The sequence below is a fragment of the Lygodium microphyllum genome, chromosome 16, assembly GCF_053477565.2.
Source record: "Lygodium microphyllum isolate KBCC chromosome 16, Lygodium_microphyllum_v1.1.10, whole genome shotgun sequence".
In the NCBI taxonomy this organism is placed as follows: domain Eukaryota; kingdom Viridiplantae; phylum Streptophyta; class Polypodiopsida; order Schizaeales; family Lygodiaceae; genus Lygodium; species Lygodium microphyllum.
Genome location: NC_141150.1, coordinates 146,098,166 through 146,108,165, shown reverse-complemented (window position 1 = coordinate 146,108,165; position 10,000 = coordinate 146,098,166).

Sequence of the window (10,000 nt, the reverse complement as noted above, 5' to 3'; positions counted from 1 at the left end):
GAGGGGGGGGGCCGAATTTTTGAGGGGGGGGGGGGGAGGGGGGGGGGCGAATTTTTGAGGGGGGGTGGGGGGGGGGGAGGGGTGGTGTGGTGTGTGTTGAGAGGGGGGGGGGGGGGAGGGGGGCAGAATTTTTGAGCGGGCGTCATGGTGGGTGGGTGGGTGTGTTAAGGGGAGGGGAGCACGTCGCGTCGTCATGTCAACACACACCACACCACCCCTCCCCCCCCTCAAAAATCACCCCCCCTCAACACACACCACACCACCCCTCCCCTTCCCCCCCTCCAAATTTCGCCCCCCCCTCAAAACACACCACCCCACCCCTCCCCCCCCCCCCCCCCCCAAAAAATTCGCCCCCCCCCCAACACACACCACCCCACCCCCCCCCCCCCCAAAAAATTCGGCCACCCCCCTCAACACACACCACACCACACCACACCACCCCTCCCCCCCCCCCCCAAAAATTCGCCCACCCCCCCCCTCAATACACACCTCCCCACCCTTCCCCCCCCCCCCGCCCCCAACACACACCACCCCTCCCCCCCCCCCCAAAAATTCGCCCCCCCCCCTCAATACACACCTCCCCACCCTTCCCCCCCCCCCTCAACACACACCACACCACACCACACCACCCCTCCCCTTCCCCCCCTCCAAATTTCGCCCCCCCCTCAACACACACCACCCCACCCCTCCCCCCCCCTCCAAATTTCGCCCCTTCTCCCCCCCAAAAATTCGCCCCCCCCCCCCCCCCCCCCCCTCAACACACACCACACCACACCACCCCTCCCCCCCCCCCACCCCCCTCAACACACACCAACCCACACCACCCCTCCCCCCCCCAAAAATCCCCCCCCCCCCCCTCAACACACACCACCCCACCCCCCCCCCCCCAACACACACCACACCACCCCTCCCCCCCCCTCAAAAATTCCCCCCCCCCCCTCAACACACAAAACACCACCCCTCCCCCCCCCCCTCCAAATTTTGCCCCCCCCCCTCAACACACACCACACCACACCACCCCTCCCCCCCCTCCAAAATTCACCCCCCACCCCCCTCAACACACACCACCCCACACCTCCCCTCCCCCCCCCCCAAAAATTCCCCCCCCCCCTCAACACACACCACCACATCCCCCCCCCTCAAAAATCCCCCCCCCCCTCAACACACAAAACACCACCCCTCCCCCCCCCCCTCAAAAATCCCCCCCCCCCCCAACACACACCACACCACACCACACCACACCTCCCCCCCCCTCCAAATTTTGCCCCCCCCCCCCCCCAAAAAATTGGCCCCCCCCCTCAACACACACCACCCCTCCCCCCCCTCCAAAATTCGCCCCCCCCCCCCCTCAAAAATCCCCCCCCACCTCAACACACACCACACCACACCACACCAACCCTCCCCTTCCCCCCTCCAAATTTCGCCTTCCCCTCAACACACACCACCCCACCCCTCCCCCCCCCCCAAAAATTCGCCCCCCCCGTCCAAATTTCGCCCCTTCCCCCCCCAAAAATTCCCCCCCCCCCCCTCAACACACACCACACCACACCACCCCACACGACGCCTCCCCCCCCCTCAAAAATCCCCCCCCCCCCTCAACACACACCACACCACACCACCCCTCCCCCCCCCTCAAAAATCCCCCCCCTCAACACACACCACACCACCCCTCCCCTTCCCCCCCTCCGAATTTCGCCCGCCCCTCAACACACACCACCCCACCCCTCCCCCCCCCCCCGCCCCCAAAAAATTCGCCCCCCCCCCAACACACACCACCCCACCCCCCCCCCCCCCAAAAATTCGGCCACCCCCCTCAACACACACCACACCACACACCCCCTCCCCCCCTCCAAAATTTGCCCCCCCCCCCCCCCCCCCAAAAATTCGCGCCCCCCCCCCCCTCAATACACACCTCCCCACCCCCCCCCCCCCCTCAACAAACACCACACCACCCCTCCCCCCCCCTCAAAAATCCCCCCCCCCCCTCAACACACACCACACCACACCACCCCTCCCCCCCCCCCCCCCCCCCCAAAAAATCACCCCCCCGCCCCCCTCAACACACACCACCCCACCCCCCCCCCCCCACAACACACACCACACAACCCCTCCCCCCCCCTCAAAAATTCCCCGCCCCCCCCTCAACACACACCACACCACCCCTCCCCCCCCTCAAAAATCCCCCCCCCCCCTCAACACACACCACACCACACCACCCCTCCCCCCCCCCCCCCCCAAAAAATCCCCCCCCGCCCCCCTCAACACACACCACCCCACCCCCTCCCCCCCCACAACACACACCACACAACCCCTCCCCCCCCCTCAAAAATTCCCCGCCCCCCCCTCAACACACACCACACCACCCCTCCCCCCCCCTCAAAAATCCCCCCCCCCCTCAACACACACCACACCACACCACCCCTCCCCCCCCCCCCCAAAAAAATCCCCCCCCCGCCCCCCTCAACACACACCACCCCACCCCCCCCCCCACAACACACACCACACAACCCCTCCCCCCCCCCTCAAAAATTCCCCGCCCCCCCCTCAACACACACCACACCACCCCTCCCCCCCCCTCAAAAATCCCCCCCCCCCCCCTCCAAATTTTGCCCCCCCCCCCAAAAAATTGGCCCCCCCCCTCAACACACACCACACCACACCACCCCTCCCCCCCCCCCTCCAAAATTCGCCCCCCCCCCCCCCCCCCCCCCTCAACACACACCACCCCACCCCCCCCCTCAACACACACCACACCACCCCTCCCCCCCCCCTCAAAAATCCCCCCCCCCCTCAACACACACCACAACACCCCTCCCCCCCCGCCCCAAAAATTCGCCCCCCCCTCAACACACACCACACCACACCACCGCTCCCCCCCCCCCCCTCCAAAATTCGCCCCCCCCCCAAAAATTTCCCACCCCTCCCCCCTCAACACACACCACCCCACCCCCCCCCCCCAACACACACCACACCACCCCTCCCCCCCCCCCTCAACACACACCACACCACACCACCCCTCCCCCCCCCTCCAAAATTCGCCCCCCCCCCCCCCCCCTCAACACACACCACCCCACCCCCCCCCTCAACACACACCACACCACCCCTCCCCCCCAAAAAATTTGGCCACCCCCCTCAACACATACCACACCACACCACACCACCCCTCCCCCCCCCCCCCCCCAAAATTCGCCCCCCCCCCCTCAATACACACCTCCCCACCCTTCCCCCCCCCCCCGCCCCCAACACACACCACCCCTCCCCCCCCCCCAAAAATTCGCCCCCCCCCCCCCCCTCAATACACACCTCCCCACCCTTCCCCCCCCCCCTCAACACACACCACACCACACCACACCACCCCTCCCCTTCCCCCCCTCCAAATTTCGCCCCCCCCTCAACACACACCACCCCACCCCTCCCCCCCCCCCTCCAAATTTCGCCCCTTCTCCCCCCCAAAAATTCCCCCCCCCCCCCTCCCTCAACACACACCACACCACACCACCCCTCCCCCCCCCACCCCCCTCAACACACACCACCCCACACCACCCCTCCCCCCCCCAAAAATCCCCCCCCCCAACACACACCTCACCACCCCTCCCCCCCCCTCAAAAATTCCCCCCCCCCCCCCCCCTCAACACACAAAACACCACCCCTCCCCCCCCCCCCTCAAAACACACCACACCACACCACCCCTCCCCCCCCCCCCTCCAAATTTTGCCCCCCCCCCCCCCCCCCAAAAAAATTGGCCCCCCCCTCAACACACACCACACCACACCACCCCTCCCCCCCCCTCCAAAATTCGCCCCCCACCCCCCTCAACACACACCACCCCACACCTCCCCTCCCCCCCCCCAAAAATTTCCCCCCCCCCCCAACACACACCACCACATCCCCCCCCCCCCCTCAAAACACACCACACCACCCCTCCCCCCCCCTCAAAAATCCCCCCCCCCCCCCCCTCAACACACAAAACACCACCCCTCCCCCCCCCCCCCTCAAAAATCCCCCCCCCCAACACACACCACACCACACCACCCCTCCCCCCCCCCCTCCAAATTTTGCCCCCCCCCCCAAAAAATTGGCCCCCCCCTCAACACACACCACCCCTCCCCCCCCCTCCAAAATTCGCCCCCCCCACCCCTCAAAAATCCCCCCCCCCCCCCTCAACACACACCACACCAACCCTCCCCTTCCCCCCTCCAAATTTCGCCTTCCCCTCAACACACACCACCCCACCCCTCCCCCCCCCCCCCCCCCGTCCAAATTTCGCCCCTTCCCCCCCCAAAAATTCGCCCCCCCCCTCAACACACACCACCCCACACCACGCCTCCCCCCCCTCAAAAATTCCCCCCCCCCCCTCAACACACACCACACCACACCACCCCTCCCCCTCCCTCAAAAATCCCCCCCCCTCAACACACACCACACCACCCGTCCCCTTCCCCCCCTCCGAATTTCGCCCCCCCCTCAACACACTCCACCCCACCCCTCCCCCCCCCCCGCCCCCAAAAAATTCGCCCCCCCCCCCCAACACACACCACCCCACCCCCCCCCCCCCCCCCCAAAATTCGGCCACCCCCCTCAACACACACCACACCACACACCCCCTCCCCCCCTCCAAAATTTCCCCCCCCCCCCCCCCCCCGCCCCCAACACAAACCACCCCTCCCACCCCCCCCCAAAAATTCGCGCCCCCCCCCCCCCTCAATACACACCTCCCCACCCCCCCCCCCCTCAACAAACACCACACCACCCCTCCCCGCCCCCTCAAAAATCCCCTCCCCCCCCCCCTCAACACACACCACACCACCCCTCCCCCCCCCCCCCAAAAATCCCCCCCCCCCCCCCCCCCCAACACACACCACCCCAACCCCCCCCCCAACACACACCACACAACCGCTCCCCCCCCCTCAAAAATTCCCCGCCCCCCCCTCAACACACACCACACCACCCCGCCCCCCCCTCAACACACACCACACCACCCCTCCCCCCCCCCTCAACACACCCACACCACCCCACCTCTCCTCCAAAATTCTCCCCCCCCCCCCTCAACACACACCACACCACACCACCCCTCCCCCCCCCTCCAAAATTTGCCCCCCCACCCCCCGGCCCCAACACACACCACCCCTCCCCCCCCCTCCCAAAAATTCGCCCCCCCCCTCAATACACACCTCCCCACCCTTTCCCCCCCCCCCCTCAACACACACCACACCACCCCTCCCCCCCCCCCCCCCAAAAATCCCCCCCCCCCCCAACACACACCACCCCACCCCCCCCCCCAACACACACCACACAACCGCTCCCCCCCCTCAAAAATTCCCCGCCCCCCCCTCAACACACACCACACCACCCCGCCCCCCCCTCAACACACACCACACCACCCCTCCCCCCCCCCTCAACACACCCACACCACCCCACCTCTCCTCCAAAATTCTCCCCCCCCCCCTCAACACACACCACACCACACCACCCCTCCCCCCCCCTCCAAAATTTGCCCCCCACCCCCCGGCCCCAACACACACCACCCCTCCCCCCCCCCCCCAAAAATTCGCCCCCCCCCTCAATACACACCTCCCCACCCTTTCCCCCCCCCCCCTCAACACACACCACACCACCCCTCCCCCCCCTCTCAAAAATCCCCCCCCCCCCCCCTCAACACACACCACACCACCCCTCCCCTTCCCCCCCTCCAAATTTCGCCCACCCCTCAACACACATTACCCCACCCCTCCCCCCCCCCCCCAAAAATTCGCCCCCCCCCCCTCAACACACACCACCCCACACCACACCACCCCTCCCCCCCCCCAAAAAAATCCCCCCCCCCCCCCGCCCTCAACACACACCACCCCCCCCCCCTCAACACACACCACACCACACCACCCCTCCCCCCCCCCCCCTCAAAAATCCCCCCCCCCCCTCAACACACACCACACCACACCACACCACACCACCCCTCCCCTTCCCCCCCTCGAAATTTCGCCCCCCCCTCAACACACACCACCCCACCCCTCCCCCCCCCCCGCCCCAAAAATTCGCCCCCCCCTCCAAATTTCGCCCCTTCCCCCCTCGTCACTCCCCCACCCAACCCAACCCCGCGCCACCCCCATGACACGGCACACCCCCCCACCCCACCGCACCCCCCCACGACGCCCCCCCCCCCCCGCACCCCACCTCGAAAAACCCCGCTCCCTCCACGCCACACCACAAATGCCTCCGAAAACCCTGCTCGACCCACCCCACCCCGCGTCACCCCCCCACGACATGGCGCACCCCCCACCCCACCGCACCCCCCAACGACGCCGCCCCGCACCCCACCTCGAAAAACCCCGCTCCCTCCATACCACCCCACCACGCCTCCGAAAACCCCGCTCGACCCACCCCACCTCGCGTCAGCCCCCCACGACACGGCACACCCCCCACACCCCACCGCACCCCCCCACGACGCGGCGCATATCCCCCCCCCCCCCCCCCGCACCCCACCTCGAAAAACCCCGCTCGACCCACCCAACCCCGCGTCACTCCCTCAGGACACGGCGCACCCCCCCACCCCACCGCACCCCCCCACGACGCCCCCCCGCACCCCACCTCGAAAAACCCCGCTCGACCCACCCAACCCCGCGTCACCCCCCCACGACACGGCGCACCCCCCCACCCCACCGCACCCCCCCACGACGCCCCCCCCCGCACCCCACCTCGAAAAACCCCGCTCCATCCACGCCACACCACCACGCCTCCGAAAACCCCGCTCGACCCACCCCACCCCGCGTCTCCCCCCCACGACACGGCGCACCCCCCACCCCACCGCACCCCCCAACGACGACGCCCCGCACCCCACCTCGAAAAACCCCGCTCCCTCCATACCACCCCACCACTCCTCCGAAAACCCCGCTCGACCCACCCCACCTCGCGTCAGCCCCCCACGACACGGCACACCCCCCACACCCCACCGCACCCCCCCACGACGCGGCGCATATCCCCCCCCCCCCCCCCCGCACCCCACCTCGAAAAACCCCGCTCGACCCACCCAACCCCGCGTCACTCCCTCAGGACACGGCGCACCCCCCCACCCCACCGCACCCCCCCACGACGCCCCCCCGCACCCCACCTCGAAAAACCCCGCTCGACCCACCCAACCCCGCGTCACCCCCCCACGACACGGCGCACCCCCCCACCCCACCGCACCCCCCCACGACGCCCCCCCCCGCACCCCACCTCGAAAAACCCCGCTCCATCCACGCCACACCACCACGCCTCCGAAAACCCCGCTCGACCCACCCCACCCCGCGTCTCCCCCCCACGACACGGCGCACCCCCCACCCCACCGCACCCCCCAACGACGACGCCCCGCACCCCACCTCGAAAAACCCCGCTCCCTCCATACCACCCCACCACTCCTCCGAAAACCCCGCTCGACCCACCCCACCTCGCGTCAGCCCCCCACGACACGGCACACCCCCCACACCCCACCGCACCCCCCCACGACGCGGCGCATATCCCCCCCCCCCGCACCCCACCTCGAAAAACCCCACTCGACCCACCCAACCCCGCGTCACTCCCCCAGGACACGGCGCACCCCCCCACGACGCGGCGCATATCCCCCCCCCCCCCCCCGCACCCCACCTCAAAAAACCCCGCTCGACCCACCCCACCCCGCGTCACCCCCCCACGACACGGCGCACCCCCCCACCCCACCGCACCCCCCCACGACGCCCCCCCCCGCACCCCACCTCGAAAAACCCCGCTCCCTCCACGCCACACCACCACGCCTCCGAAAACCCCGCTCGACCCACCCCACCCCGCGTCTCCCCCCCACGACACGGCGCACCCCCCCACGACGCCCCCCCGCACCCCACCTCGGAAAACCGCGCTCCCTCCACAGCACCCCACCTCTCCTCCAAAAACCCCGCTCGACCACCCCCACCCCGCGTCACCCCCCAGGACGCCCCCCCGCACCCCACCTCGAAAAACCCCGCTCCCTCCACAGCACCCCACCTCTCCTCCAAAAACCCCGCTTGACCACCCCAACCCCGCGTCACTCCCCCACGACACGGCGCACCCCCCCACGACACGGCGCACCCCCCCACGACGCCCCCCCGCACCCCACCTCGGAAAACCGCGCTCCCTCCACAGCACCCCACCTCTCCTCCAAAAACCCCGCTCGACCACCCCCACCCCGCGTCACCCCCCAGGACGCCCCCCCGCACCCCACCTCGAAAAACCCCGCTCCCTCCACAGCACCCCACCTCTCCTCCAAAAACCCCGCTCGACCCACCCCACCCCGCTCGACCCACCCCACCCCGCGTCACCCCCCCCACGACACGGCGCACCCCCGCACCCCACCTCGAAAAACCCCGCTCCCTCCACAGCACCCCGCCACGCCTCCGAAAACCCCGCTCGACCCACCCCACCCCGCGTCACCCCCCACGACACGGCGCACCCCCCCACCCCACCGCACCCCCCCACGACGCCCCCCCGCACCCCACCTCGAAAAACCGCGCTCCCTCCACAGCACCCCACCTCTCCTCCAAAAACCCCGCTCGACCACCCCCACCCCGCGTCACCCCCCAGGACGCCCCCCCGCACCCCACCTCGAAAAACCCCGCTCCCTCCACAGCACCCCACCTCTCCTCCAAAAACCCCGCTTGACCACCCCAACCCCGCGTCACTCCCCCACGACACGGCGCACCCCCCCACCCCACCGCACCCCCCCACGACGCCCCCCCGCACCCCAGCTCGAAAAACCGCGCTCCCTCCACAGCACCCCACCTCTCCTCCAAAAACCCCGCTCGACCACCCCCACCCCGCGTCACCCCCCCACGACGCCCCCCCGCACTCCACCTCGAAAAACCCCGCTCCCTCCACAGCACCCCACCTCTCCTCCAAAAACCCCACCTCTCCTCCAAAAACCCCGCTTGACCACCCCAACCCCGCGTCACTCCCCCATGACACGGCGCACCCCCCCACGACGCCCCCCCCGCACCCCACCTCGAAAAACCCCGCTCCCTCCACACCACCCCGCCACGCCTCCAAAAAACCGCGCTCGACCCACCCCACCCCGCGTCACGGCGCACCCCCCACCCCACCGCACCCCCCCACGACGCCCCCCCCCCCCACCCCACCTCGAAAGACCGCGCTCCATCCACAGCACCCCACCTCTCCTCCAAAAACCCCGCTCGACCCACCCCACCCCGCGTCACCCCCCCACCACACGGCGCACCCCCCCACGACGCCCCCCCGCACCCCACCTCGAAAAACCCCGCTCCCTCCACAGCACCCCGCCACGCCTCCGAAAACCCCGCTCGACCCACCCCACCCCGCGTCACCCGCCACGACACGGCGCACCCCCCCACAACGCCCCCCCCGCACCCACCTCGAAAAACCCCGCTCCCTCCACGCCTCCGAAAACCCCGCTCGACCCACCCCACCCCGCGTCACCCCCCCCACGACACGGCGCACCCCCGCACCCCACCTCGAAAAACCCCGCTCCCTCCACAGCACCCCGCCACGCCTCCGAAAACCCCGCTCGACCCACCCCACCCCGCGTCACCCCCCACGACACGGCGCACCCCCCCACCCCACCGCACCCCCCCACGACGCCCCCCCCGCACCCCACCTCGAAAAACCCCGCTCCCTCCACGCCTCCGAAAACCCCGCTCGACCCACCCCACCCCGCGTCACCCCCCCACGACGCCCCCGCGCACCCCACCTCGGAAAACCCGCTGCATCCACACCACCCCACCCCGCGTCACGGCACACCCCACCGCACCCCCCCTCGACGCGGCGCATCCCCCCCGCACCCCACCTCGAAAAACCCCGCTCCATCGACACGACCCCGCCACGCCTCCAAAAACCCCGCTCGACCCAGCCCACCCCGCGTCACCCCCCCACGACACGGCGCACCCTCCACCCCACCGCACCCCCCGACGACGCGGCGTATCCCCCGCGCACCCCACCTCCAAAAACCCCGCTCGACCCACGGCACGTCACCTCACCCCCCCAC